The sequence below is a fragment of the Epinephelus moara genome, chromosome 22 (genome assembly GCF_006386435.1).
Source record: "Epinephelus moara isolate mb chromosome 22, YSFRI_EMoa_1.0, whole genome shotgun sequence".
NCBI classification, from domain to species: Eukaryota; Metazoa; Chordata; class Actinopteri; order Perciformes; family Serranidae; genus Epinephelus; species Epinephelus moara.
Genome location: NC_065527.1, coordinates 8,847,110 through 8,859,765, shown reverse-complemented (window position 1 = coordinate 8,859,765; position 12,656 = coordinate 8,847,110). Strand labels below are relative to the sequence as shown.

Sequence of the window (12,656 nt, the reverse complement as noted above, 5' to 3'; positions counted from 1 at the left end):
TGAACCATTTTAACAAAGGATTTGCATTTTAGAAGCCAAAACTACTAATGACCTGTTTTATATGCTATTGATGTTGAGAAAGGAGGACTTTCAGAAGTGACTTCATACACTTACACATACAGTAACTACATAAATATTCCAACCTGCAGTGGAGCAGTGAGGATGCAGCAGGGGGAACTTCAAAAGCCAGCCTAGTGTGAGAAAGTATGACCTCCATGACCTCTGTTCTATCACTCTGCATTGGATATTAGACATTATAAAACAAGGCTGTGCTGGCTGAGAAAGGTCCTTTTTAATTTGAGACGGAGAAAGGTCTGCTCTCTGCTTTTCCTCCCAGTGAAACATGATTCCATTTAACCTCGTGAACTACAGTCTCACCCCATCTCATCTCATCTACAGGCTAAAACTTCTGCTGTGTTTAAAACTAACCTATGTCGCAGTATCGAAAATCCAACATCTACCATCTGGTTAAGCCCCAAATTGAATACAGCAGGGTAACCAGAGGATTCCTTATGCACAGGGATTTGTGTAATACTCTGAAATTGAATGTTTTCGGTAGGTAGGAAGACATTGGTGTTCCTACACAGAATTTCAAGCAGTACATGCAACCGAGAGGTCTCCTGTGTCGGGTCAGAGGTTCTTGAACAACGCCTCCTCAAGAGTTCAATTTTTCTTTGCAGTATTTCAAGGATTCTTGGCCGGGGTTATGAAACCTACCGCCATTATTCATTGATTATGTACCAGTAAATTAAGGTGCCTAATGATTCAAGGCTGGCATGAGAAACATAATTAAATGTCCCATTCACAGAGACAGAACAATTCTGCGGAGAGTAATTAAAAAAGCTATCAAGGAATTTAAGAACTCCACTTACTCAGTTTAAGACTGTTTTTACTGGATTGTATGGATGCTAGACAGACCCTGACTTAAAGATTTTACAGACTGTCGGAGGAGTGAGACATCCAATGGGACTTCTGTACATGCATTGTGTGGGTGCTTTTATCTGGGTTTGGCTGGTAAGTTTAGTTTTTTGATGTCTCAGTTACATTTTAAGGTCTCAGAAGGCCTGTGACGAATAAGTCCATAAGAAATATTGCCTGGCTGTGTCTAAAGGGAAGAGTGTTTATGTGCAGACTGTATGATAAAGATGGAGAACATGACAACTCCCTAAAAATGAAGCCAAAATATTCTGATCGCCCCCTGGTGGCTGGCTGCAGTGTAGGTCATAAATCCCACCCCTTCCTGTAAGCTACTGGGGTAAGGCCCAAAGTAATTCAGAATCACCGCCCTGCAGTTGTCAGATTTGGCACATATGTCCACTTGGACTCAACAATGAACTGATTTTGGTAGTCATAGGTCAAAGGTCAAGATCATTGTGACCTTGTCTGTCTCATTCTCGTGAACATAATTGTTATGATCCTGATTTTTTTTTATTCTGTTATCTTGTGGACTTTGTTTTGGAGTTTTTTGTTTGTGTTCCTTGTTTCATGTTGTTCATTCATGTTTAATCTGCTTCCTGTTTTATTTTGTAGATTCTCTCCTCATGTGTCGTGTGTTACTTCCTGTCTTTGTGTGTTTTCGCAACTGTCTCGTTCGTCCCTCCCTGTTCCCAGAGTCTTCCCCTCACACCTGATCTGTATTAGTCTTGTTTGCTCCACCCTAGTGTTCCCCTCCACACCCTTGTTGTAAGCCAATCTCCATTTCCCTCCTGTTGCCCGTGTCCTCCTACTCCAGCTGTGTCTCGTTCTTGTGATTAGTTTTCTGTGTATACCTGCGTGTTTCCCTTTGTTCTTTGTCAGGCTTTCTGTTGTTCATCCTGCATTCATCCCTGCGTTAATCCCTGTGTTCTTGATGTCGTCCACGCTCCATGTCCTGCCTGATATCTTGTGTTTGGATTTTTTTGCCTGAGTTCATCATGCTTTTCCCGGTTGGTTTTCGGTTTGGTTTTTGTTCAGCTTTCATTTGGACTTTCATTTGCCTGTTGTATCTGGATGTTTTTTTGTCTGCTGTATTAAAGCTCGCTTTCTGTTAAAACCTAAACCTGCCTGTCAGTCTGCATTTGGGTCCTTCCTGAACTGGCAAGTGACAATATTGTCTCAAAAAAGCCCTGAGGGAATTTCTTCCAATTTGGCACAAACGTTCACTTGGACTCTTGGAAGATTTTGGTGTCCAAGGGTTAAAGATCAGGGTCACTGTAACCTTGCATCCATCTCAATCTCCTGGACGCAATATCTCAGGAATACCCTAAGGGAATTTCTGCAAATTTGGCACAAACATCCACTTGGACTGAAGAATAAACTGATTATTTGTGGTCGTAGTCCAACGGTCAAGGTCACTGTAACCTAACAAAATGTGTTTTCGGCCATAACTCAAGTATAAATACGCTAATTAAAACAAAATGTCTGATAGTATAAAATAATGAAGTGATGACATTTTATATCAAAAAGGTCACCTTCACTGTGACATAATGTTCTGCATAAAACACTTTTCTGGTCATTATTCAACATCATATTTCAGGCACAGAAAGGGAAATATTTGGTCAGATAGTGATTTGGTGACACTAATCTTAGGTGTCCACCTTGAAACTGTGCTGATTTAGATCTTCTGTGCTGTCATGGAGAAGATGAGTATGAAGCATTCATGTTTTCACAGACATGGATATAAACTGTGAGTGAAACTTGACTGGTGCATAGAGGCATACAACTGCAGGGCGGTTATTCTATTTGGATAAGTTTGGTTATAACTAGTTATCTGATGCTAGAAAAAGCCTGGTCAGATGGCAGGAACTTCTGCTTCAAATGACATCACAAGCACAAGATGGCAGCGGCCATATTCAGGATATTTTGGCTTCATTTTTGTACAGTGGGAGTAAGTAGAGACATGTTTTCCATCTCTACATACAGTCATTGTGTTTATGCCTGTTCTGAATGGGCACATTTAAAGGCTTTGTAGTACTGAGTAGTGATCAATCAGCCCTGTTCCCTAGATGTTACTTTTTATACTACTAATTGCAATGGCAAAAATGTTTCCAGATTTAAGGTATTCCCACTCCAAGTATGTTTCTTATCAACATTTTAGGTGTAGCCTACACACTCACAGCATTTGGTTATGGTTTTGAAAGGCGCATAGTGTCTGGAAAGTGGATGGAAAAACTCAGCACTCACTTGAAGCACAACTCAAAACCCATTTTATTTAATCTGTCCTTAAGATTCAGACACATCAAACCGACATCATAAATTAGTGGCGATGACGGCAGACTGTTGTGTTGTCTCATGTCGCCTGTTTCTTGGCCAAAAAGCTGCCCATGAAAACACAGTAAAACCTACAGCAAACAGCCAACTAGCACATATGTTCTGCACCTGCCTGAGAGAAAGTAACTCCATACCAGCAGGCGGTGGTAGTCTTACCCTGCGCTTGTGAACAACAGCACAAATGAACCATTTCAGCTCAAAGACAAAAACAATTCAGTTGAATTCAATCTTATTTTTGACGCCCAATATCAGAAAAACCCTGCACACTGCTACTGCTCAGCTTCACGGTTTATTAGTAACACTAACATCTCGGTCCTCCTGGACTTTCGTCAAGAGTGTGAGAAAGACTAGTGTGCAGGATTTACTGTTCAAAGACTCAAGTGATATCTTCCAACGCACCTGCATCTGAGACAGTTGGATGTGCAACTATCTCTCTTCAAACAAAGCTCAATATCACAAATCAGAATTATCCTCAGAGGGCTTTACAGCATACGACTCCCTGTGTCCTTGGTCCCTCACAGCAGACAAGGAAAAACTCCCCAAAAAAACCTTTAATGCGAGAAACCTCAGGACGAGTAACTTTGTTTTTTATCTCACGCCCTCTTGACAACTAGCTCACCTCTGTCTCTCTCCTCGTGCACTGAGCTTAACTGCCAATCAAAGTGATTTTCTTCACTGCCAGCCCCGATTCAACATGCTGAACTGGCCATAAAAGGGCCAACAAGGACCGACAAGAGCCGACCAGTGTCAATGGTGCACGATGCACCGCAGAAACTAGGGCAACAGGCGCACACTGACAGCCAGACATTGACCTATGGCCGACAGTTGGCTTGACATGTCAAGGCCCTCAGACAAGTGTCTTTCTTGCCTTTACCTCCCCACAGGCAGCACTTATGGTACAAAGTTCTGGGCTTTATACACCTACAAGAACATAAAACATGCTTCACATGAAAAACTGTTGCCAATGAACGTTCCAGACAGCAATTACACTTCAAAACAAATCAGTAGTATATCGGCATCATGTCAGCAGGAGCCGTGATTAGATGATTCATACAAATGGAGATACCAACACACATTTTCAGACTTTTAAAACATTTATAGTGGATGGATATATTTGTGTGATGAATGAAAAGAAGAGCACTTGTGAGTGAAGTGGACATGCTCGTCAGGTTGTCTCGTTAAATTATCAAAACTCTCGGATGCAGCGCCCCTTGATTCCTCCATTGGAAAGCGGTCTTCAAACATTTATAGATGATCCAATGAGCACCTCGTTTGAAGCCTTGACATTTGTTTCAACATTTTTCATGACGATATGTCGATATCGATCAAGTCATGACTACATAACAACACACACATGATTACATAGCTGTTAAAATGCTGTTGGAACAGTATGTAACCTGTGTGTAACATCTCAACAAGCTTCAGTCAGCAGAACCTGGTCTGCTGTCTGACTAGATGAAGGAATCATTTCAAATTAATTGCATGGATCATCAGAAAAGGTGGCATTATTTTTTAATAATCTAACTTCTTGCAAGAAAAAATGACTGACTGTGCATTTCAGAGACAGATTGAGGGGGGTTTCTCATTCACTTCATCGCAGTTAGCATCTAACTGGGGGTAGCATCTCATGACCCTCAGAGGAACTGAGGCCATGTCAACCTTCTTAAAAATGATAGCACAAGAACAAATGCTTCAATCGAGAAGACTATCTACATGCTTCATTCACATTCACAGTTCGCTCTACCTCACTCCCCCACTTCTTCCAATCAGCTCAAACCAAGCCACGATCTCTATCAGCCAATCATGTTGCTGCTGTCAAACTTTAAATCTGTTTTCCTCTCTGCTGCTGCTGTCAGATGTCATTTCGGGCAGAATCTTTGCACCCTCCTACACCCCAGTCACCACGTCCTATGTCCAGGTCTAGCTCATCAAAAGTCCACTCCTCATCACATCTCTCTTCATCTCATCCCCACCAACACCACCACCGCCCGCGTCTAGACTCCATAGGGGGGTTTCCTATTCTAATACAGCTTCAACAGCCCCCTTACAATATATGACGCCACAATGGGGTCTAATCTAAAATTTTTACTTCTAATTTACAAAACCCTGACTATTAGACAACCTCATATTGAAGCAGCTCCAGTCAACATTTTTTCAATGGTTAAAATGACACATATGCACAAATGTATAATATGGAAGTGTTGCTCAAAGGGACAAACCCACAGAGAATCATCACCTGCAGTTCCCCTCAGCTCCAGCGAGCATTTAAACCTCGCTGAACTTATTGTTTAAATTTTTCGTCTGCTTTGGTTCAGTCTCACTGCTCTCATCAATCATCATCATCTCATCCAAAAGAGTAAACTACCTGTTCAGCACCAAACAACAGAGATACACTGTTAGCAACCAGCTGGTGAACATAGTGGAGGATTTAGCAGCTAAGGAGTTAGTGGAGACTGAAGCAGAGCGTGAATATTGGACTTAAATTCATCATCTAGACTCCAAATGAATGCTGATGTTGCTCTGTGTCTGCTGGATGAGTAAGGAGGAGATGATTTGCTAACATGTTAGCCACAACAAGTTAATATGGATTCATTTTATGTCAGTTTGGTGTCTACAGCTTTTTCTGCTGCCCCCAAGTGGCCAAAAAAATTAATGCAGTTTTAAAGCATAAAGCATTGACATCATTGCATTCTCGGAAGCCATCGGCTGTATTCGGCATCTGACTTCCGGCAGACGGCGATGCAGCCTCTGGGGGCAGACCCCCGATTTGGGCGGAGGAGGCGAATTTCCGTTTCCGACTTCCGTTTATATATAAGTAAATATGCTGAACCATTGCGATGGATTCAGAGTTTGCAGTGACGCCAATTATGTTCCGCCTCGTTAGTTCACCGCACGGACCGTTTAACCTGGCAACAACTGCAGCCGGCTCAAATGTGATCAATCAATATCACGCAGACTACAAACAGCCTACAACCGGAAACCAGGGCTCTTCCGCTCTTCTTCCGGAGGCAAGATCTCCGGTGTTTGCCTACAGACTCTACATTCACTGAATGTAGAGTCTGTATAAAGAGAGTAACATCATTATAACAATGACATAAAATAGATTGGACAGAGCAGTAAGCTGAGGTCAGCATTACTCCATCAAGCTGCCAATTTTCCAATCAGCTGATGTCAGTTGGAAAACCCTTAAAACTCTAATACATCATAATTTGCAAAATAAATTGGCAAAATATCAACATGCTGAGAATAAAGCCATTATAGTGGTCTGATCCATACACAGCAGTCATCTGTTTATTCTGCCACTGGGTTATCACTGAGTAGTATAGCTCTATTTTTAAAGGATGCACATTTGAGGAAAATAAGGACGGCTCCTCCTGCATCAAATTGCCTGCAATCAGGATGTTTGTGATTTTCCTGAGAAAGGAGGAGCTCGCAATCAAAGAATTATTAGTCTACTGAGGAAGCACTTACGGCCCCTGTGTTTTTCTTTTTTTCAGCGAGACAAATTACAAGGCAGGGCTGGCAGAGCTGACATACCACAGCCCCAAAACCTCACAGCAAATGTGCAGATTAGAATAGTTTTGGGCACATTTGCTGTTCATGCTGGTGACCAGTCTATGTTGGTGGTCTTGCTGGTGCTGGTTTAAGCTGGCATCTGTGCTGGTCATGCTGGTGACCAGCCAGGCTAAAATATCAGGTGATATCTGTGACTCAGAAAAGACTGATAAGCTTAATGTTATTAAAATCAAAATGTTTGAAGATCACAACGACTACGCAACCTGCCACGTTTTTACATCAGTTTGGAGGGACGATACATCGTCTTACCAATTTAACCAACAGGTTGTCTTCTTCACTTTTAGAGCACAAAATAACGTACTCTTTTGAGCTACACAAATAATATCCTATTAACAATGGATCAAACAGCTATTTGTTATGTGAAAGAGTCACTGATGAACCCTTTAGTATCTTTCAGCTGGTTGTTTTATTACTGTTTTGGTGCTCTCACCAGCAGGTAGCTTTTGAACCGAGCACCAAACAGCAAACTGACACAATTCGTGACCACAGTGAGGCATTAAGCAGCTTAAAGGGGAACTAATGTTTTTTTCAACCTGGGCCCTATTTTCTGATCTACTTTTGTCTAAATGAGTGATAGGATGTTCAATATTTGACATTTCTCCAGTACGCGGACGTACATAGACGCAGAACTCATTGAAACTGAAGAGTGGACGAGGACAGAGAGGGAGTAGCAACAGGCAGAGGAACATGTTCGATTCAAGCTTAAGGTCAACACAGACGTTCTTTTCTCCTTTCCGTTATGTTGTCGGATAATTATACTAACAATCCGAGCCTATCTGTGTGAAAAAAATGCACTTTTAGTGGATGTATNGGTTGAAAAAAAGGTTAGTTCCCCTTTAAGAGCCAGGTATTTTTCTCAAGGGACCGACATGCAACTAACAGGAGAGTGAATTTTGGCTTGAATATTGTTTATGAATATGACTCCAAATGAAGGCTAATGCTGCTCGATCTGCCAGACATGTTGTAATAGGTGTATTTGGCAGCCATTAGCCAACACATGCCATAACAAATTTATACAGTAATAATGTCAGCGTTCTGTTGCCCTCTAGTGGCCAAAAAATAATAAGAAAAGACCAAATACATCCCAGTAACTATTATGATATGACTGACTGATTAATCAATAAATAACTTTATTTGTCTCCGGTGGGGAAATTAACCTATGGCTAAGCCCCGCCCTCAAACGCGATGAGCCAATCACAGTGCGTATAGCCATTCCCATACACTCTGACATTCTCTGCCTGGACGTTCATTGAAATGCATTACAGAAAGTCGGTTTTGTTCGGTTTTATGAGCTTTTTCGGAGATTTGAAGTTTAAAAATGGTCAAACGGTGTGCATGGGGTACATGCAACTCCGATACAAGGTATCCTGAGAGGCTGGGCGACCAGGTGTATTTTTACACTTTAAACCACATCTCAACCGAGAAAAGTGTCTCCTTTGGATAAAGTTGTGCGCTAACGTTAGACCACAACATCAACTCAACGTGAATAAGATTAACAATGATGTCTACATCTGTTCTAAGGTAAGTCAACATTGTGTTTGAGGCAACATATTGTCACTTTGCTGGAAAGAAATATAAAGTTATCTTTAACATCTCTAGCTAACGTTAGCTAAAGTTAGCCTAACGTTAGCTCCTAGCTGCGTTGTTCATCATGTCACCTTGTTTGCTGGGAGTTCATTAGCCTATTTTGTTCTAGTTTTGTACTTTGGTGATCGTACATCATTGTTAGCTGTTGTCCAAAGGGCTCTAGTTAAGCTAACGTTAACTTCTGGAGCTTAGCTTCATTAACTTATCTGTAATGGCAGAGATAACAAAGGTTGGCAAACGTTATGCTGAATGATTCAGTGTAAATACTGTAGCACCAAACTAACGGAGAGACACTCTTGGTAAAGATGGTAAAAAGGCCGTTATCCTTTTCTCATATTCTGAGCCAAAAACCTTAACTTCAGTGGCACTTTAACTTGTCTTTGATGGTGACGGCAACGAGATGCGGTTCACAAGCGTACACTGTGACCTGTAAATTTTGGCTTGTAATTTAAGCTTTTCATCAACCTTCTCAACAATAGAATGATGAATATATCCCTCCAATGCGTAGTTTAGGCCCTTTTGGTTACTTACTACACCCTGGACAGGTCACCAGACTATCACAGGGCTGGCACATAGAGACAGACAACCATTCACACTCATATTCACACCTACGGACAATTTAGAGTCACCAATTAACCTGCATGTCTTTGGACTGTGGGAGGTAGAGTACCTGGGAGTACCCGAGAGAACATGCAAGCTCTGCACAGAGGGGCTCCCCCACCCAAGGTTCGGACCAGGAACCCTCTTGCTGTGAGGTGACAATGCTAACCACTGTACTACCATGCCGCAAATTATTCAATAGTTCTTAACTACGCACTATTAACTAGGTAATTGGTCAATCTTAATGGAGCACTTAGCCTTATCATCCGGCATCCAGAACTTTTCCTTGCCCTGACCCTAACCACTGGAAAAGCAGCAGGTGTTGGTCATGATGGACATGATCTAATATTATGTATTCATTAGTCACAGATCACAATCGCTCCATTTTGACAATTTTTGTCCTCATTAAAATACCTTCATCAGCAGTGTTTAAGCTATTATCTATTGTCTGTTGAGAGCAGACAATCTCATCCTGCAGCTGCCTGTGGAAATGCTAATACTACTATTATTATTACCTTTGTTATGGTTATGTTTTCAGTTTGGTTTGTTTGTCAGCAGAGTTCTACTGGCACCATTCATGAAACTTGATATAAGGGTGTAGCATGAGCCAAGAAAGAACCCATTACATCTTGGAGCGCATCTGAATCACAGGGATTCACTAATTATTTTTCAGTTAACAAGTAAAATTGGTTTTTAAATGTTCATTAAACTGAGACAATGTACTGATACTGTTTATCTGCTTTGTGCCAAATAAAAAATAAAGTAAGGAATACCCAAAAACATGACACTGAGTCACACGATGGGTACTTTACAGACTAATTCTGACATGTTTAGACTTGGTATATGTAAAGAAGACTACATTTACTCTAACAAAAATCAGGCCAGGACCTTATATCTGTGGCTATATGATACTTTTAGGAGTATATACATGTTTGTTTTTTATTTATCAATGCATCAGTGTTAGCCTGAATAAAAAAAGCTCTGTCCAAATCAACTAAGCCAAAGTCAGACATGATTTAAGGACTCAATAAATCATGTTAAACAAGCCTAACGATCTGAGCAAGCACTTGATATTTGGCACCATTCTTGATGCTACAGACACATTTTGGTCTGCGCCAAGAACGCAATCACAGTTCGTTATCTAGCCCTATAAAATAATTACAATTTTGATGCTAGAATTTTATTCGGGACAGTTTGGAGAAGGCTTCCGATGCATTTAGACTTTTGTGCTTGGAAATAAAACAGATAATATGACAGAACAAATAAAGTGTGACACATCCTCTCAAAATGGCCAGAACCAGTTATACTGTGAACATGTTTTTGCACAGTATATCACAGAGTTACCTCGCATATTGGAAAACGCAGCTGAAACAATACCTTTAATCATTTTTAAATAACACTAAAATTAATCTGCAACTATTTTAATCATCGATTTATTATTTAAACACTGTCTAGATACCGCTCAATTTTAAGGATTGGCTGCTTTATGTGATTTGATATGTTGTGAATCAAATATCTTTGTGTTCTGACAGACATCTGACAAACATAATTGTTAGCTGCAGTCCCAGACATAAGTCTCCTCATCTGCAAATAACTCATTCAACAATTGTACTATTATCATGTTATTGCACAAACTGTCTCGTGCCTTACAAATAATCAAACACAAGATTTAACCTCTTCAGTTCAGCCCATATTAAAGACAAGATAACAGCACTATAAGGTAATCATTTTAATGTGTCCCTCCTTTCCAACATTCTTCTGCCAGAGTCCACTTGAAAATTTGGCTATTTCTAAAAGTTACTGATAGCCTGTGTGGGTCTGAATACCAAGTGACACTCAGCCTTAAAATATAAAACATTAAAGAGGCAGGTTTTAATCGAGCTCCTCTAAAGGCTGTCTCTATTCCAATGAGACAGGACTCCATAACTGTTGTGGGGTTTACCTCGTCTGTCAGGAGTCTGGTTGCCGCCTTGAGACTGTGACAGGCTCTATGAATAACCAAATATGCATCAAAACAACACCCTGTGACCGGGATGCACCTGAGGTCTGCACGGACAGCAGGGATACACCGAGAATCCCCGGAGAATCCAGCTGTTGCCTCACATGTGGAGGAAAAAAAAACCTCCCCTGCGTGAACACAACTATTGAATTGCCGCATGCATTTGATTTAAAGCCCTGCTATCATATGACACAGACGAGGCTTTGCAAACACAGCCTGGCGTTTCTATGACCTGGGTAAACAGCAGCAGATAACAAGACAATTAGCTTCACACACAGACGTAATGTTATCAGCGTTTCCAGTCCAATAAACTTAACATTGCCTTAACTGTGGCCCCGATGCGCCTCGTAAATGGAAAGAACGTCACGCAAAACTCAATTTAATAATTTAGCATTTTAATATATCCGTATTCACTGGCAGGTAACTGTTGGGCTTGCTGTCAAAAAAAACGCAGATTATTAATCTTTAAGGGCAACACTATATTTCGGCTCACATTGAACACACACAGCAGCTATTATTTCAACAGCATTTTAACTTTTATAGATGGTTCGCATTGGTCGCTACCGCCCTCCGCGGTGCGTTTCATTGGTAAAAGATCGACAGAAACTGCAGCGAAGCAGCGTAAAGATGGTGTTTTGCATCAAAATTAAGCGGAATTTGTGGCTTATTCATACGCCGAATGAATGCGTGGCTTTTAAACATCTCAAATACTCATTTGGTTTATTTTTTTATGTTGTGTCTTCTCGGTAATAACCGAAGAAAGCTCAATTAGATTTCTTTTCAAATGGCGTCTGGCGGGACGTTCCCTGTGAAAACATCACGCATCAGCCTACCTGAGCTGCCGACACCAAATCAAAGCTTAATGTTGTCTGATTATGAAAAGAAAACACAGCATACACAATACAAAGCTCAAGTGCACATTTATAATCAGACAATATTTACATTGTGGGTCAGATTTACCAAAAACAACTCCTCCGTGCAGAAATAAATAGCGGCAGCGACCATGCAGAGGACAGACAGCGCAAACATAATACAGCAGACAGGCATAAGAGCAACAGGCGACACAAGTCTCCTCACCTGCAGACACAGTCATTACCTGGTGGAGTGAAAACGGTCATATCACATGAAGCAGCTCAGACAGGCTGTGAGGGCAGCCTGCCTGCTCATGTATCCGCTCACTGATGTACAAGTCGCAGTGTGAATTCGCATCTTTACCTTTCAGTATAAAACACTGCACAGGAGTGAATGGGGAGAATGGGAGGGGTTCTGAGTGTGAAGTGAGCGGGGAACAGAGACAGCACCACGTCCGGTGGCAACCTCCAGTGTAAAACAGAGTCCCTGTGCGAGTAATTCACTCCTATATAATATAAAATATATTTAAAATAGAGCAGAATAAACAAATTATAAATACAGATGCATCTAAGTTTTGTTCTTGATATTTTCATGCTTGTAAAAAAAGCATGATTTATGGTTACCTTTGTGTTTTGTCAACAAAACATTTAGGAAACCAGTTCATGGACTGTAATGTGTAACATGAAGGGACATATGAACATGTTTGGAGGCACCTGAGTGAAAATGAGATGCTGAGCCTATACTGACCCACCACCTCCTCCAATCTGTGCATGTATGTAGCCTGTCAGGCTGT

At 41.1% G+C, this 12,656-nt stretch overlaps 1 protein-coding gene across 2 annotated transcripts in view; it reads right to left on the bottom strand.

Moving 5' to 3' along the window:
* lrrc3b (leucine rich repeat containing 3B) overlaps window positions 1-12,233 on the bottom strand; it is a 33,077-nt gene extending 20,844 nt beyond the window's left edge. Inside the window, exon 1 of one of the 2 annotated variants that reach the window (XM_050035364.1) lies at window positions 12,108-12,233. The gene's annotated coding sequence lies outside the window, so the exon portion shown is untranslated. Of the gene's footprint in view, window positions 1-12,088 lie in introns of both variants that reach the window. The other variant, XM_050035363.1, reaches the window with a different exon arrangement.
* Between the last annotated feature and the right edge of the window lie 423 nt (window positions 12,234-12,656).